The sequence below is a fragment of the Balaenoptera physalus genome, assembly GCF_965194825.1.
Source record: "Balaenoptera physalus genome assembly, chromosome: 18".
Taxonomy (NCBI): Eukaryota; Metazoa; Chordata; class Mammalia; order Artiodactyla; family Balaenopteridae; genus Balaenoptera; species Balaenoptera physalus.
Genome location: NC_138899.1, coordinates 26,760,977 through 26,777,813, shown reverse-complemented (window position 1 = coordinate 26,777,813; position 16,837 = coordinate 26,760,977). Strand labels below are relative to the sequence as shown.

The 16,837-nt window shown below is 38.1% G+C and overlaps 1 protein-coding gene across 2 annotated transcripts in view; it reads left to right on the top strand.

Annotated features, from left to right (window-relative positions):
• Positions 1-16,837, top strand: part of LOC309647474 (uncharacterized protein) — a 191,516-nt gene that overhangs the window by 110,469 nt on the left and 64,210 nt on the right. The gene's annotated exons all lie outside the window — the stretch shown is intronic.

Sequence of the window (16,837 nt, the reverse complement as noted above, 5' to 3'; positions counted from 1 at the left end):
CAAGCAATTCCTTTGCAGCTCAGAGGGCAAAACGCAGATTAGGGCAGGGATACTCTCAGTGTCGTTGCACCTTCTCCAGTCCAAACTCTCCACCACAGCCCTCTCTTTGTGACTTGACTAATCTAAAAAAAGGAGAGAGTTACCAGCATTCTCTTGCGTACATTCATTGGCAGTAGGTCCAGTGTTAATCCATTCTCAGGCCTGAGGGCCAGATGGGACCAGAGGTGGCCGGTGAGTTCCTAACTATTCAGACAGGAAAAATGATGGGGTGGGGGGGAGATATTGTAAATTGTCAGGTGAATTCATTTAGGCTAATACAGGCAAAGTCTCCTCTTGCTAAAAAGCCATAAGAAGGATTTTTAATTGAGTTATTCAGATAATTGCTTAAATGTGTTTTGCCTCTGTGGGCAACTTTGGAGTTTTTTTCTCCTTGCCTGTTTGTTGATGATATGGTCGGTAAATCCTTGGAAGACCTCGACACCTGGCCAACAGTCATCTTCTCCACCCTCAGCCTGACGTCATTCTAGGTGACTCAGTATGACAACCTCGCCTGGTGCTCCCTTGCCTGCCTCACCTTCAAGGGCATCAGTCCCCCTCTCAGGCCCCACCCCATGGCCACACCCTAGACCTCGTCACAGCCAGATCACACTGCCACTCAAATAAAGCATCACATTCATTCTTAACCATGTGTTCCAGACACCGCCCCCTCACTCTCTCTCTCTCTTTCACATTATTAATCCCAACACACCAGTTCTTTGACTTTTCTGTATCTTTGTTTGGAGTCCCTTGTCCCTTTTCCCATTAGGTCCCTCTTCTCTTCACTTAGCTCCTTACCCATGCCATCACTTCATCCCTTGGTTTACCATTATTCTGAAACCTCTTATTCTATTGTTTCCCCATCACACCGGATGGAAGAAAACTCCTTAAACCTTACTAAAGGTAATTGCTACCCTCTCTACTTTTGCATTCAACTCATTGACATTTCAAGGGAAAAGTCACACAATAGTCAGGATTGGTCCACCACAGCTTTGTGTCTCTAATCTTGACGAGGCACCTGTAGCTCCCTGATAAAAAAAAATATGTACTATATTTTTATATATTATATTATATTATATTATATTATATTATATTATATTATATTATATTATATTATATTATATTATATTATATTATATTATATTTTTCCTGGTCAACATGCCAAATTCCATGTGGCATTTCAGACAATACCTACATCTCTCAAAGGTATGACCGCTCCCTCCCCAGATCCCCTTCCCCATCAACCTCTAATCTTGTCTTCTGTTTCACAGAGAAAACAAGTATGAAATTAAACAGTAATTCCTTCAATTTACTTATATACAACCCTACCTTTTTCTTCTGTCCCCCGTTAAAATGAAAGAGATTCTCTTCCTTTTTCTTAGGGACTTAACTCTGATTATTTCATCTCTCTCTGTATATTTAATAATTCCCTCTTCACAGGCAATTTAAATGTACATATATATTCCCAGTGGTGGGGGAAACACTCTCTTGTTTCTAATTTCTGCCCACTGCTCTCTCCTTAGTTGTTTTTTTTTTCCCTACTTAGAGTCCATCTTTTTGAAAGAACTGTCTACTGATATATCCACAGCGCCCCTGCCCAACGATGACTCAACTTGGTGCTCCATTCTTACTGCTCTACTCAGAGCAGTTTTTTTTAAAAAATTAATTAATTAATTAATTAATTTTTTTTTTTTTTTTTGGCTGTGTTGGGTCTTTGTTGCTGCGCACGGGCTTTCTCTAGTTGCGGCGAGCGGGGGCTACTCTTCGTTTCGGTGCGCGGGCTTCTCATTGCGGTGGCTTCTATTATTGCAGAGCACGGGTTCTAGGTGCGTGGGCTTCAGTAGCTGTGGCGCACGGGCTCTAGAGCACAGGCTCAGTAGTTGTGGCTCACGGGTTTAGTTGCTCCGCGGCATGTGAGATCTTCCCGGACCAGGGCTTGAACCTGTGTCCCCTGCATTGGCAGGCAGATTCTTAACCACTACGCCACGAGGGAAGCCCCACAGAGCAGATTTTTAAAAGACCACTAACGATTTCCTTGTAGCTAACTTCAAAGAACTTTTGTAAGTCTTTATCTTCCTGGATCTCTCACTGATAAAAATACAACTGATTGCTCCCTCCTTCTTTTTTTTTAAATTAATTTTTATTGGAGTATAGTTGCTTTACAATGTTGTGTTAATTTCTGCTGTGCAGCAAAGTGAATTAGTTATAAGTATACATATATCCCCTCTTTTTTAGATTTCCTTCCCATTTAGGTCACCACAGAGCACTGAGTAGAGTTCCCTGTGCTATACAGCAGGTTCTCATTAGTTATCTATTTCATACACAGTAGTGTATATATGTCAATCCCAACCTCCCTCCTTCTTAAAATACTTTCCTTCATATTTTCCATGTCACAGCACTGCCTAGTTCTCCCCCCGTGTCTGTATACGTTCATTCATGGCTACCTTGCTGTCTCCTCTTCCTCAGCCCATACCTTTTAACTTGATGCTACTCAAAGTGTAGTCTTGATGCTTTTCCTCTGCCATTCCATACCTTGCGGTAGGCAGAATAATACCCCTCCCCCCAGAGATGTCCACATCCTAATTGCCAGAACCTGTGACTATGTTACCTTACATGGCAAAAGGGACTGTGCAGATATGATTAACATAAGGACTTTGAGATGGAAACTGAGCCATTGTAATCACAAGAGTCCTTATAAGGGAAAGAGGAAGGCTGGAGAGTCAGTGAAGGAGACGTGGTGATGGACGCACAGGTTGTGCCTCTAGAAGCTCGAAAAGGTAAGGACATATATTCTCTTCTAGAGCCTCCAGAAGGGATGCAGCTTTGCTGACACCTTGACACTCTAAGACCTACTACAAACTTCTGACTTCCAGAACTAGAATACATTTGTGTTGATTCAAGCTGCTGAGTTTGTGATAATTTTACAGCAGCAATCAGAAACTAAGACAACCCTCTCCCTGTACAATCTCATCTGAGGCTTCAGGTCATTTTTTCTCTACCCATCAGAAGGTTCCTGAATTAGTTATGGTAACTTTGTTGCTGTAACAAACTCACCCCCTAAATATATGATTCCTCAGTCATAATACAGGTTAGATGTTTCTCCTGTAGCAGGAATGGGTCAGTGGAAAGGTTAGCAGAAGGACCCCTCCTCAGCTGTTTAGTAACGCAGGCTGACAGAGGTCCTGCCATCTCCAGCATCTGCTAAAAAGAAAAAGAGCATGGGAAAAAGACCATGGACCAGAGCATGGGAGAAGTTTTTATAGGTCTAGTTCACAGGTGAAGTATTTTTCTTCTCAAATTCCACTGGCCAGATTTAGTCACACAGCAGCATCCAACTGCAAAGGATACAAAGAAATATAGTCCACTTATGTCCCCATGATGAAAGAGAAAATGTGGATTTTGTTCAGCAGCTTTGTGAAATGTCTCCCAAATCTTATTTCTAAGTCAGACCTATTTGCAGACAACTGGAGCCACATAGCCAACTTCGGACTGGATAGCTCTGGTTAGAGGCATCTAAGAACCTTGAACTCAACATTTCAGAAATTAAATCCATCATCTTCTCAATGCTGTGTCTCCAGTGTTTTTATGTCGCTGAATGGTAGCACTATTACCCAAGTCAGAAACATGGGGGCCATCTGTGACTTCTCTCTCACTCCTTAATCAAGCACGAGGTCAATAGTGAATAAAAGAATTATGTTTCAATTTTGTTCAACTCTCCAGCATGACTGCCACCATCCTTAATCCATGCCATCACCATCACTCACCTAGAGCACTGAAAACGCCTCACAATTTGGATCCATTCTTAATCCCCACAGTCTTCTGTAAATGCCAGTTCCCCAATTTGTGCCATTCCCCAGTTCAACCAGTTGTAAGTTTTCCCAGTATTCTTAAGACAAAGTTAAAACTTACCACGGCTTCCAAGACTCTTCACCTCCAAGCCCTCCCCACACAATTCTGTCCTACTGTCACACCAAACTCTTTCCAGGGTCTTTAAGTCTCCATGGTGTCTCTTGCTTTTGGATCTTGATACATCCTATTCCCCTGCCCTGGTTCCTTCTCCCTCTCCCCTCAAACTTTACCAGTCAAGTCTTAATTTATCTTTCAGACATCAGCTCAAAGGCATTTTCTCTGAGAAACATTCCCTGGTAGCCCATAAAAACTTAAAGCCCAGAGTATATGCCCAGTAATGGGATTGCTGGGTCATATGGTAGTTCTATTTTTAGTTTTTTAAGGAACCTCCATACTGTTCTCCATAGTGGCTGTATCACTTAACATTCCCACCAACAGTGCAAGAGGGTTCCCTTTTCTCCACACCCTCTCTAGCATTTACTGTTTGTAGATTTTTTGATGATGGCCATTCTGACTGGTGTGAGGTGATACCTCATTGTAGTTTTGATTTGCATTTCTCTAATGATTAGTGATGTTGAGCATCCCTTCATGTGTTTGTTGGCAATCTGTATATATTCTTTGGAGAAATGTCTATTTAGGTCTTCTGCCCATTTTTGGACTGAGTTGTTTGTTTTTTTGGTATTGAGCTGCATGAGCTGCTTGTATATTTTGGAGATTAATCCTTTGTTAGTAGCTTCGTTTGCAAATATCTTCTCCCATTCTGAGGGTTGTCTTTTCATCTTGTTTATGGTTTCCTTTGTTGTGCAAAAGGTTTTAAGTTTCATTAGGTCCCATTTGTTTATTTGTGTTTTTATTTCCATTTCTCGAGGAGCTGGGTCAAAAAGGATCTTGCTGTGATTTATGTCATAGAGTGTTCTGCCTATGTTTTCCTCTAAGAGTTTGATAGTGTCTGGCCTTACATTTAGGTCTTTAATCCATTTTGAGTTTATTTTGTTTATGGTGTTAGGGAGTGTTCTAATTTCATTCTTTTACATGTAGCTCATTGCAGCACTATTTACAATAGCCAGGACATGGAAGCAACCTAAGTGTCCATCAACAGATGAATGGATAAAGAAGATGTGGCACATATATACAATGGAATATTACTCAGCCATAAAAAGAAACAAAACTGAGTTATTTGTAGCAAGGTGGATGGACCTAGAGCCTGTCATACAGAGTGAAGTAAGTCAGAAAGAGAAAAACAAATACTGTATGCTAATATATATATATGGAATCAAAAAAAAAAAAAAGGTTCTGAAGAACCTAGGGGCAGGACAGGAATAAAGATGTAGACGTAGAGAATGGACTTGAAGACACGGGGAGGGGGAAGGGTAAGCTGGGACAAAGTGAGAGAATGGCATGGACATATATACACTACCAAATGTGAAATAGATAGCTAGTGGGAAGCAGCTGCATAGCACAGGGAGATCAGCTTGGTGCTTTGTGACCACCCAGAGGGGTGGGATAGGGAGGGTGGGAGGGAGATGCAAGAGGGAGGGGATATGGGAATATATGTATACATATAGCTGATTCGCTTTGTTCTACAGCAGAAATTCACACAACAATGTCAAGCAATTATACTCCAATGAAGATGTTTAAAAAAAAAAAGAAAAAAAAAATCTTAAAGCCCACACCACACTCTATTTGTGTAATCACCTGTCTTTCCTGAGAAATTGCAAGTTATGTGAGGGCAGGAGAAGAGTCTGTCTTATTGTTTTTATCCTCAATGCTTAGTCTAGTGCCTATAAATATTTGTTTAAAGAAGGAACAGAGCCTCATTTATGTATGTCTAAGGTATATGAAGCTAGGTAAAGACTAAGGCATTTATATTCTTCTCATCACTGAGGTCCCATGCCCAGTTTTACTTGCAATTTCCTAACTGGTTAAAATTAACATTAATGACAATAGTAGCTGCTGTCACAGCATGATCCTCAATCACAAAAAGCAGCTATGTTTTATGTATACAGATATTGTCTGTTATCAAATTAACTCATTTGTAGTGCTTCAAAGGAACACAGTAATAACAAAGTCACTACTCAGTATAGGTCAAGAATGCTTTACAAATAAACACAAAAACAAAACAAATTGTTTCTAATTCAAGAAAATGTGTGTGTGTATAAATTATATATAAAACGTGTGCCTATATCTATATACATATTCATGTGTATACATACATTTTATATATAATTTCCTTTTAACCCAACTTCATAAGTTTACAGCAGCAGAAAAAATATATAATTTTATGGTTATTAAACTACTAGCTAGAAAGAGCCTAACATAGTTCTCATGTTGGTCCTACACTTTCTTATATGACGAAAGAAGAAGAATTACTTGTGAAATCATTGTGGTCAATATGTTCTATATTTTTCTAAATCAAACCAAGACTATCTCTAATAATGAGCAATGAAGTGCATTTGTTTAACTTCAAGCTTGAAAGCATTTGCTTAAAAAATAAATAAATAAATCATTTTGGTATGAAAAATTTTGACCGAATGCTTAATAAATAATAAAATATACTTTTTTTTGACTTTTACTTTATTTATTTTTTTATACAGGATAACTTATTAGTTATCCATTCTATACATATTAGTGTATATATGTCAATCCAAATCTCCCAATAATAAAGTATACTTTTAATGCCCTAAACTATGTTAATATGAGGTTAAGAATAAGACTTCAGTTACTCCAAAGTCTGAAAATTCAGAATCACCATTCCCAAGGAAATCATAATCCATCTCCCTAGTGTACAATTCTGTTTTCAAAAGAAGTTCTTTTAACACAGCACAATGTGACCTTTTATTTGGAACATCAAGCAACTCAATAAATTATTATGGGAAGGAATGGATCTAGGTAAGATTTAGGGGCTTTGATTTGCATTTAAATGGCATCGTTTCTTAAAACTTATCTATACCTTTTCCAGTGGAGAATTTAATAAAGGATGGAAAATAACACTGACTGTAAAAGTATGCATACAATTGGTCTTTAATGATAAATGTAGAAATTTTTTACTCGATGATAAATAGGAAAACATTTATTTTTTTCTGCTAAGTGAATTTGTAACCCCAAACCAATTTCTGCTCCAAGTAATTTGATGAGTAGTTTGATGTTTTGTCTTTAGTAACTTTCTCATAATTTTCTTTGAGTTTGGGGAAGCAAATTGTTTGATAGTAATAATCAGGCTTAAAAATAAAATTGTTCTGACTGATACTTAATGACTCTGAACTGTTCGGGGAGCCATGGAAAAACTACTCACAGAGAAGAGGGAGCAAAGACATAAAACTTAAGAAGAGGGAAAAATGTCCATGGGGAGCCGGGAAACGAGTTTAATCTGAGAAAAATGTATTTGGTTCTTAATATTAGAATAAACAATCTGGAAAGTATTACTTGTTGGTTAAAAGCACAGTTTAAAATTTTTTTTCTTTGTTTTGTGGGGTTTTTAAAATTCAATCAGATCTTGGTTTTGAATACTGGCTCCTACTTATTCTGTGACCGTGGGAAAATCACTCCACTGGACCTTCATTGCCCTGTTTGTAGAAAGGGATGAGGTTGGATCAAGTTTAGAAATGGCTCAGCAAATGGAGGTGCCCATTATGTGTATGACAAATCGGAGGAGGAGACAGAAAGAAAGGATACTAGTTAAGTGTTTATTTCAATACCTCAGCAGTGAGATGAGGGTGATTCTCAGTCGGCGGGAGTGAGGGGACATTCGGCAATGTCTAGGGGCACTTTTGGTTGTCACAACTGGGGTGGGTGTCATTGGCATCCGGTGTGTAGAGTCCAGGGATACTACTAAACATGCTACGATACACAGAATTGTATGTGTGTTATACACACAATACAATACACAGAACAGCCCCCAACAAAAAGAAGTATCCATTCCAATACACCAGGAGTGCCAAAGCTGATAAACTCTGTCCTAAGCTAAGGTGTGAGAGTGAAGATGGGATGAAGTGGACAGATTGAAGCAATGCTTATAAAGCTAAATCAAAGGGGCTGGGTAACTGACTTGATGTAGAAGGTGCCGTACTTACAGGAATGTGGTCTGAGTCATTTATCTTAACACCTATTAAAGTGCCCTGCACATATGTGGTATTCCAAAATATTTGTTGAGTGAAAAAAGTAATTGAATACATGAATGATTGGATAAGTGAATGAAAAGAGAAACAGGAATTGAGAATGACCTCCAGTTGTTGGCTTGGGCCTTTCAGTTAATAGTGGTGACAGCCTCTGGGATGTGGACACACGAAGAAAAGATGGTCTTAGGAAAAAGGTGGAGAGTTCAGGAATGGTCTTGAGATGCCTGAGACAGCTATTTACAATACATATAGACTCAATAGTTCAGCTGTTCAATGCTTCAATTGTTAATTCTGCTAAGTGGGATAAAAAGTTTATAAATGGAAACCCTCCTTGAAAAGAGTCTTTTAAAATAATATTGGATATTTATAAATTAAAACCAAGAATAATTTCAAGTTGTTATGATAGCTAGAGAAATCTAAAATTTGCATTTTATTATTTTTTTCTAAAGAAAGAAAATTAAAAATTCCAATTATGTGATCTTAGAATGCTAAATATTTTCTCCCATCATAATGCTTCTTGCCTCACTTCACTATTTTGGCTCTGAAGTGAAGTAAAACAAATTTACTCATGCCATGTAAGCACCAGAGGCAGGGAGATTACTTTCACACTCAGATGTGGTTAATTGTTCTTCTCCACACTCATCCCTTCTCCAAAACCATTCTGGCCCCGGGGTCCATCTGCCATTGACCTATTCTCCAATGGCCCCTAGAACCAGAATGCAGACATTTGTCCCCAGGATTCCCTTTGCCTATATTCAGAGAGTGCCACTCAACGGCCTTGTGGAGTGGTTTCTATGCCACTGATGAAGCACAGGAGTGCTGGAGATACCAGGGACGTTGAGGTTATCACCCCTGTTGTTTGTACCCCTGTCACTTCACTCTGGACATAACACTTCTCTTCATACATGTCTTTGCCATGAAGAGAATATGGCTCTTTCTTGAGTCTCTTCTTATCCTCAAAGCCACCCTGTTCTTTCAATTTTTAAAACATTACCTAAAACCATTTAGGGAAGATTCCCTAGGGCCTGGGGCAGAGTGTATTTGCAAAGTGCTACACCACCATGCCCAGGAGAGAACTCAGGAAACTTGATTCTTCTCATCTCAGAGCAAGTTCCTTGCAGGCCATGGCACCTGTTGGTGGATGGACCTCACCTCACATTTCTGTTCAAGGGCATTAATCTCAGTGACATTTATGTTCTTGGAGATGACAGTAATTATCATTTCTGTAAATTTTCCTCATCATATTGTCCAGAAACTTCTGGAGCCTGAATGCAAACAAAACACGTGAGGACTTGACCTGACATCTCAGTCTGGTCAAGGTGGACACCCAGAATATATCTCACACCTATCCTTTCCTATCTAATTTTTAAGTTAATTACTTTTATTTTCATATTGGTGCTGGCTGGAATTTTATTCTTGGACCATGTGCATTGACTGACTCTTAAACCCAACAGAATTAGTGGTTCAAAACATAGCCATTGACATTGTGCATTTTGTTCTCTGTTGCCTTTTTTATACACCTTTATGATACCAAATGCTGCCTACATAGGATCTTAGCAAACACACTGAAAGGGAGCTGTGATTGGACTGAGTCCTTTAATCATGGCCTAAAATTATTTTTGGTCAGACTTTTAAAGTCCAAGTCCATCTTGTGATTTCTGTGGTCAGGGGGGTTGGCAGTCATGCTTTCCAGAAATATTGAGACATCAGGACGAAGGCCCTGAAGCGAATGCAGATGTCAGCACCTTCATTTATAAGAACTCACACTGCCGTCATGGAAAACATGCTGATGCCAGAAAGAGGGAGGAGAGATTAGAGGAGCTCTAGGAGCAACAAGTTGGAGATGGATTTCCTGGTGGGAGTGCGTGCACACTGACATAGAAGGATGTCAGAAACAGTTTTCCAGGTTTTTACAAATCTAGCAAAGGAACATTTTATCCATTTGTCAAAACTGTGAGCTCTGCTGCCTCAACAGCTTTAGCTTTTTGTTCAGTTTTAAGTGACTGAAATGATGAAGACAAGTTCCTTGTGAAGTCTCACCAAAAAGCATCAGGAAAACAGTATCTGTCCATGCATTGAAGCAGAGTGCACATTCTGATGGAGTATTTTCATGTCAAAATGAGTAGCTCTGTGGTTATGAAGTCCTCTTCTTGTCAGCTATTCACTTGATACCAGGGACTACAGGTTGAGGGTTTTTTTTTTTTCGTTATTAAATTTCTTCTATTAAAAGAAAGTAAAGATAATAACAGAAGACATTAGTTTGTACAGAAATCCTAACGTGCCACCAAGAAAGTGATGTTTTCTGTGATCCCATGATCGAAGTTTCTCCCATGAAGGATTCATCTGTTTCTGGGCATAGTTCTGAGAGTTTTTATATCCATTTTTGTGAAGCTTGAAGAGACTTCAGTGTAACACCACACCCCAAGAAGTCTCTAAAGTTGTTAAAGTATTAAGAAAGACATAATTGTTAAAAGCCTAGTTCTTAAATGAAATCCCTTGTGGAATATGAAAAATCTTCTAAGGCTACAAGGCGACAGTGTGGCACTGAGGACGGACGTGGCTCTGTTCATTTAGAAAATACCATAAACGGCTTTATTATGGGAATTTGGTAAAGAAATCTTTCATTAATAGGAAACATTTGGCTCTACACTGCAAAGAAAGTGAGCTTTACGTAATTTGTTAAGATCTTTCAGAGATTCGATATCCTTCTCCTCAGTCTTAAGGTAAGTACTGTATAAATATATGATTTTGAAAAAAAAGCTTATAAAATTCAGTTGTAGGTAATGTGATTTCCATTTTGGAGTTGTACCCTTTTGTTGTTTACTGAATTCATTTAATGTCATTGGGAGAACCATTCAAATTCCTACTGTAGGCTGATGTGATGTAGATAGTCTTTGTTAGTGAACCTTGATGGAAAGAGATATATCAGGATTCTGAATTTCCAAATTCATCAAGAGGAGTCTCCAGTGGTATACGCAGAAGGGGGGCATTTCAAACACAGAATTGATTACTGTGGGCTTTGATTCCAAATCCCAATGAAATCCTGAACCTGTTGATATGACCTGGACCGCATGTGAACCTTTGAACTTCTATTGTGCCTTAGTTTACGCCTAGAACGTGAGCTAGTCCAAGCAGACTGCTTTATCTCCTTCCCCTGAGGACCACCTGGTATTCATCAGTAAAAACTCCATCTGTATCTCTGGCTCAGCTCAGAATATTTTTCCTGAAAAGTGTGTTTCCCTGGAATAGAAAAGTGATAGTGGTAAGCCAGGCATGACCCCAAAACACTGAGCAATCTCCAGATTAGAGTTTGATTAGTTAGAGTTAGCTAAGAACCTTGAAATCCAATTTAAGTGTCAATGAGCACTGGGGCTTTAGCCTTTGGTGCTCCAGGGTGAGGTGGGAAGCTAGATGTACATGGATTTGGCCAAGACTACTCTCCCCTGCCTTGCTCACCTGGACTCTGCCAGCTTCCTTTGAATCTACATGGGAGCCAAGATTTCATCCTGTGAGCCAGAAGAGTGACATGATGATATATGCATTTTCAAAAGAGAACCTAGAAGTCATCTGAGTGACAGATCAGAAGGGGAGAAGGCTGGAACCAGGGCAATCAAGGTCATTAAATATTCCAGTTGAGAGACCAAGAAGATCGGCACAAGGGAAGAGAGCTGGTTAAAGGAATAATAATGGAAAATGGCTCTCAAGATGCAGTGGGAAGGTTTCCCAAGCAGGTAAACAGGGACTTTTATTTTCTGAGCTTATCAAATGGCATGGAAGAAAATTGTGTAAGATAAGAATGCAGTAAACCTAATACCCAATGTTGAAAAGATTTTAAAGTAAGTGAAAGATGGTGGTAAGAAGTAGAATAATCCAAAATGTAAGGAGTTTGCCGATGCCTCTTCCTGCTCTCCTTAAAACCTCAACTAAGACAAGTAATTATTTGACATCACAGAGCACTAGTTCTTCACTTTGTATGCATCTTGATGAAGTCTCTCCTGTAACACACGATCCCTAAATAATGCACGAGGGCTCTGCTTCCACCCGCAGCATTCACTCTGCCTTAGTGGTTTCTACCATCAGAGATGGTGGTTCCCTAGCACATAAAAGCAAGTGATCGTTATCATCAATCCCCTGGCTTCATTATTATTTCACAGGATGGACTGCAGAAGATAAAGTATAAATACCCCTTTCTTACTGTTCATTACCAGTCACATTTTCTCATATTCAATTTCATTCTTCCCTTCCAAGAAATCTAAATAGAAGTAGATATTGATTTTGGAAATGTGTTTCTTAATGGTAAGAAATAGCAAATTAAACCCTGAAATGTAACTTTAAGTGTACATTTTATGTCCTTCAGATAAAGCAAATATCTGTGCTTTGTCGTATCTCCAGGGGAACATATCAGGAGATGGGTAGTTTGTTTAGCAGGAGAAAAATATGTTTACCATTTTTTCAGTGCCTAGAATGAATGAAGCGTCTAAGATTTCTTGCTTTGTAAGCCCTTTTCCAGTTTAGCAGAATCAAGAGGGGAGAATTCACCTGCAATTTTGATTGATAGACAACCTGACAGGACATGGACTACAGTCACAAAAAACTTCCGATTGAAAGATTTATCTCCTGGAATAAATCCATGCAGATAAAGTGGCTAGATAGAGCAGGATGGAATAGCACACAGTTGAAACTAGTTCTTACATTTTTCATGTAATGGCATTGGTTTGTTCTTTGTATTAAATAGTCTAAATAGTCTCACTCTCTATGTTAATTGATGGAATTAAAGCAAGCTAGATATTATGTGCACGTGTGTCATTTCTTCTTTTTTTAAAATTTATTTATTTTTGGGTCTTTATTTATTTTATTTATTTTGCGTTGGGTCTTCGTTGTTGTGCGCGGGCTTCGTCTAGTTGCAGTGAGCGGGGGCTACTCTTCATTGCAGTGCGCGGGCTTCTCATTGCAGTGGCCTCTCGTTGCGGAGCACAGGCTCTAGGTGCGCGGGCTCAGTGGTTGCGGCTCGCGGGGTCTCGAGCGCAGGTTCAGTAGTATGTGGCGCACAGGTTTTAGTTGCTCCACCTCATGTGGGATCTTCCCGGACCAGGGCTCGAAGTCATGTCCCCTGCGTTGGCAGGTGGATTCTTAACCACTGCGCCACCAGGGAAGCCCTGCACGTGTGTCATTTCTGATTGGCCCAGTGCAGTCTAAGTAACACAAGACTGGAAACAGAAATGGGAATGCATTCCGAAAATCACAGCCTTGAATCAGCAAGCTATGATTTTCAGAAGTAAAAGCACAGTGAAGACTCGCTGTGAGGATCCTATTCCCTGTCTAACCTCATACGAAAAACTTAGCAAATCCAAACCTTCACTTTGTAGTTTTCTATACTTAGAGACAACACTGCTGATGGTGTGATTCTCCCTGTAGGCAAGTGTGGAAGAAAAGCTTGATTTTTTTTTTTTTTTTAAAGAAATTCACGTTCTTTTATTTATTTATTTATTTATTTATTTATTTATTTATGACTGTGTCGAGTCTTCGTTTCTGTGCGAGGGCTTTCTCTAGTTGCGGCAACTGGGGGCCACTCTTCATCGCGGTGCGCGGGCCTCTCACCGTCGCGGCCTCTCTTGTTGCGGAGCACAGGCTCCAGACGCGCAGGCTCAGTAGTTGTGGCTCACGGGCCCAGTTGCTCCGTGGCATGTGGGATCTTCCCAGACCAGGGCTCGAACCCGTGTCCCCTGCATTGGCAGGCAGATTCTCAACCACTGCGCCACCAGGGAAGCCCCGAAAAACTTGATTTTTGTGTGTAATCTTTGCCTGCAAACAGGGTCAGCCTCATGGGGCACTCACTCAGGGCCCAGTGCCCAGAAGGGCCCTGCACTTGGTTTAATGCTCTGCTATCACCAACCATTGAAACTCTTTCTCATTTTTGAACAAGGAGCCCTGCATTTTCACTTTGTACTGGGCCCTACAAATTATGTAGCCAGTCCTGCCTGCTGGATCTATTATCTTGCAGATCTGTCTTTTTGCTTTATAATGCATGAAGGCTTTTTTTTGTTTGTTTTTCTTTTCTTTTTAAAAATTGCATAGCCTCATTTTGGGGGCTGATTTATTTAAACTCATGGCTTCCGGATGACAGGGTATTGTTCGTATTCTATTTCTCTTCTTGGAATTAGGTCTCCCTTCAACCAATACACACACACAGTTTAACAACATGATCTATTAATTATAGGTAATGATATAAGATAGAACTCTAAAGTCTAACTTCCATGCTAAATATTGAATACATTCCTCTGGCCTTATTTCTCTGAGATAAGAATCTCTGTGCATGTTTCATACACTCACTTGCTTTCTCCCTGATAGTCTTTCAATGTTTACTTGGTTCCACTTTTAAGGTGCAACTCAATGGGTTAGTTCTGTCAAAACTGTCCTTCAGAAAAGCCTAACTAAAGAAGAGTGAAGCCAGATGTTCACAAACATTTTGATTAATTTTTCCCTTTTAAACCACTTTTGAATTTTGAAAAGCTTTCTGAAGAACAGACTTAGCTCCCTACTACATCACTTGAAATAGGATTAACTAAATTACAATCAAGTAGTTGTCTCTTGCATCTCTATTGAGAAACTCCATGTCCCTCAATAAATGTCTTAATTTTTTTTTTAGACCACAAGATTTCTGCTGATTAGATATAGTTAATTCACCCATATGTTAGTTTTTGAAAAGTTTAAATAGTTATAAATTTTAAAAGTTGGATATTCTAGCTTCTTTTAAAACATGGAAGGGTCTAGCATCAACGATCCATCTGTTCTTAAATTAGTGAAGTCCAACCTATCTATCGTTTTCCTATAAATAGTGTTTTTGTGTCCTGTTTTAAAGATCTTTGCCTTTCCTAAGCTCATGAATATATTCTCTTGTATTATTTTACAGAAAATGTATTATTTTACTTTTTATATTGAAATCTGTTCCACCTGGAGTTAAATTTTGTATATGATATAAGATAGTGAGGTGGTATTCAGGCTCATTTTTGTTTCTGTTTGTGGACATCCAATTCATACAGCACAATTTATTGGGAGCAGAATGCAAAAGAAACTATAATTTTCACTGCTTGTGATGACACTTTCATCATCAGTGAAGAATCGGTAGATATGTTGGTGTGTTTCTGGAATATTTTGTTCAATGCATCTATTGTCTATCCTTTAACCAACAGTAAACTTACAATATCTATAAGTTTCAATATCTGGTGCTATAGGTCTTCAACTTTGTTTTCCTTCAAGGCCATCATGGCTATTCTTGGTCTCTAACATTTCCATATTGTTTTAAATCAGCTTTTTAAACTTCACAAAAATACCTGTTGAGATTTTGATTAGGAGTGCATATAATTTATAAATCAATCTGGAGAGAAATGGCTTTCCTACACTATTGTAGGAAAATATATGTATAAAAGTATTCTAACTCATGGACACATTGTATGCTATATTGATTTAGTTCTTTAATTTCTTTCCATAATATTTTATAGTTTTCCTTTTTACACACTACTGTTAAATATAATACTAGATACTTAATTTTTTGATGTTAATTTTATTTTCTAGTTATTCGTTAGTATTTTGTGCATACAGTTTATTTTGTATATTCACTTTATATCTACTGACTGATAAATTCTCTTATTGATTCTAATCATTTAGCTTTTGGAGTTTCTATGTACATTCTCATATCTCCTCTTGGAAAGACTTCCAGGACACTGTTAAATGGAAATGGCAATGGGGCTGTATTATCTCCTGAGATATCCTTATCTCAGGAAGAAATTTTCCAATATTTCATCAAGTATGATGTTTGCTATAAATATTCTTTGAAGAAAGTCTTTATCATATAAAGAAATTTCCTCCTATGTCTATTTTTCTAAAAGGAATTTGTTGTTACTTTGTTTTGTTTCAATCATGAATGTTTGTAACGTTTTTATTTACTTGTTTTTTTTTTGCATTTATTGAAATGGTTACATGCTTTTTTCCTTAATTGTAATTAATTGGTGTAATGAATTACAGTAATTGATTTTTGAGCAATAAATCAACCTTGCATTCCTGATTTAAACCCAATTTTCTGGGTATATATTATGCTTTGTGCCTCTGTTCACAAGAAAGATTGATCTGTAATTTTTCTTTTTTTATGTCTTTGTCTGGTGTTGCTGTCAAGATTGCGATAGCCTTATAACATGAGTTGGGAAATATCCCCCCTGTATCTAGACTTTAAAAAGTTTGTGAAAGAGTGAGATTATTTCTTCATAAAGTATTTAGAATGTTTCTCTTTTGAAGCATCTGGGCCCAGAGTTTTCTCTCTGGAAAGGTTTAAAATCAATCTTTTTGATAGATAATAACATTATTTGGACTTTCTATTTCTTTATTTAAATCAGTTTTGATAAGTTGTGTTCTTTTCAAGAAAGGTATTTATCTAATTTATGAAATTAATTGATGTAAATTTATGACCTCCTCTTACTATATTTTAATATGTGTAGTGATGTTCCCTTTTTATTCCCGAAATTAATCATTTGTTTCTAATATTTCCCTTCTCTCCATTCTTTGATCTGTATTTCTGGAAATTTATAAATTATATTAATATTTTCAAATAACCAACTTTTACCCCTTTAATTTTTCCAATTGAATATTTGTTTTTTATTACATTGAGTACTGATCTCTTTTTTTTTAATTGTTATTTCCTTCCCATCCTTTTTATTTAATATGTTTAATTGTTCTTTCTTCTAGATTTTGAGTTGGATACTTGGATCACTGATTTTTAGCTTTTTTCTCCCTCTTCTAGTAAATTTACTTAAAGCTTAAATTTTTTCACCTTAAGCACTACTCTT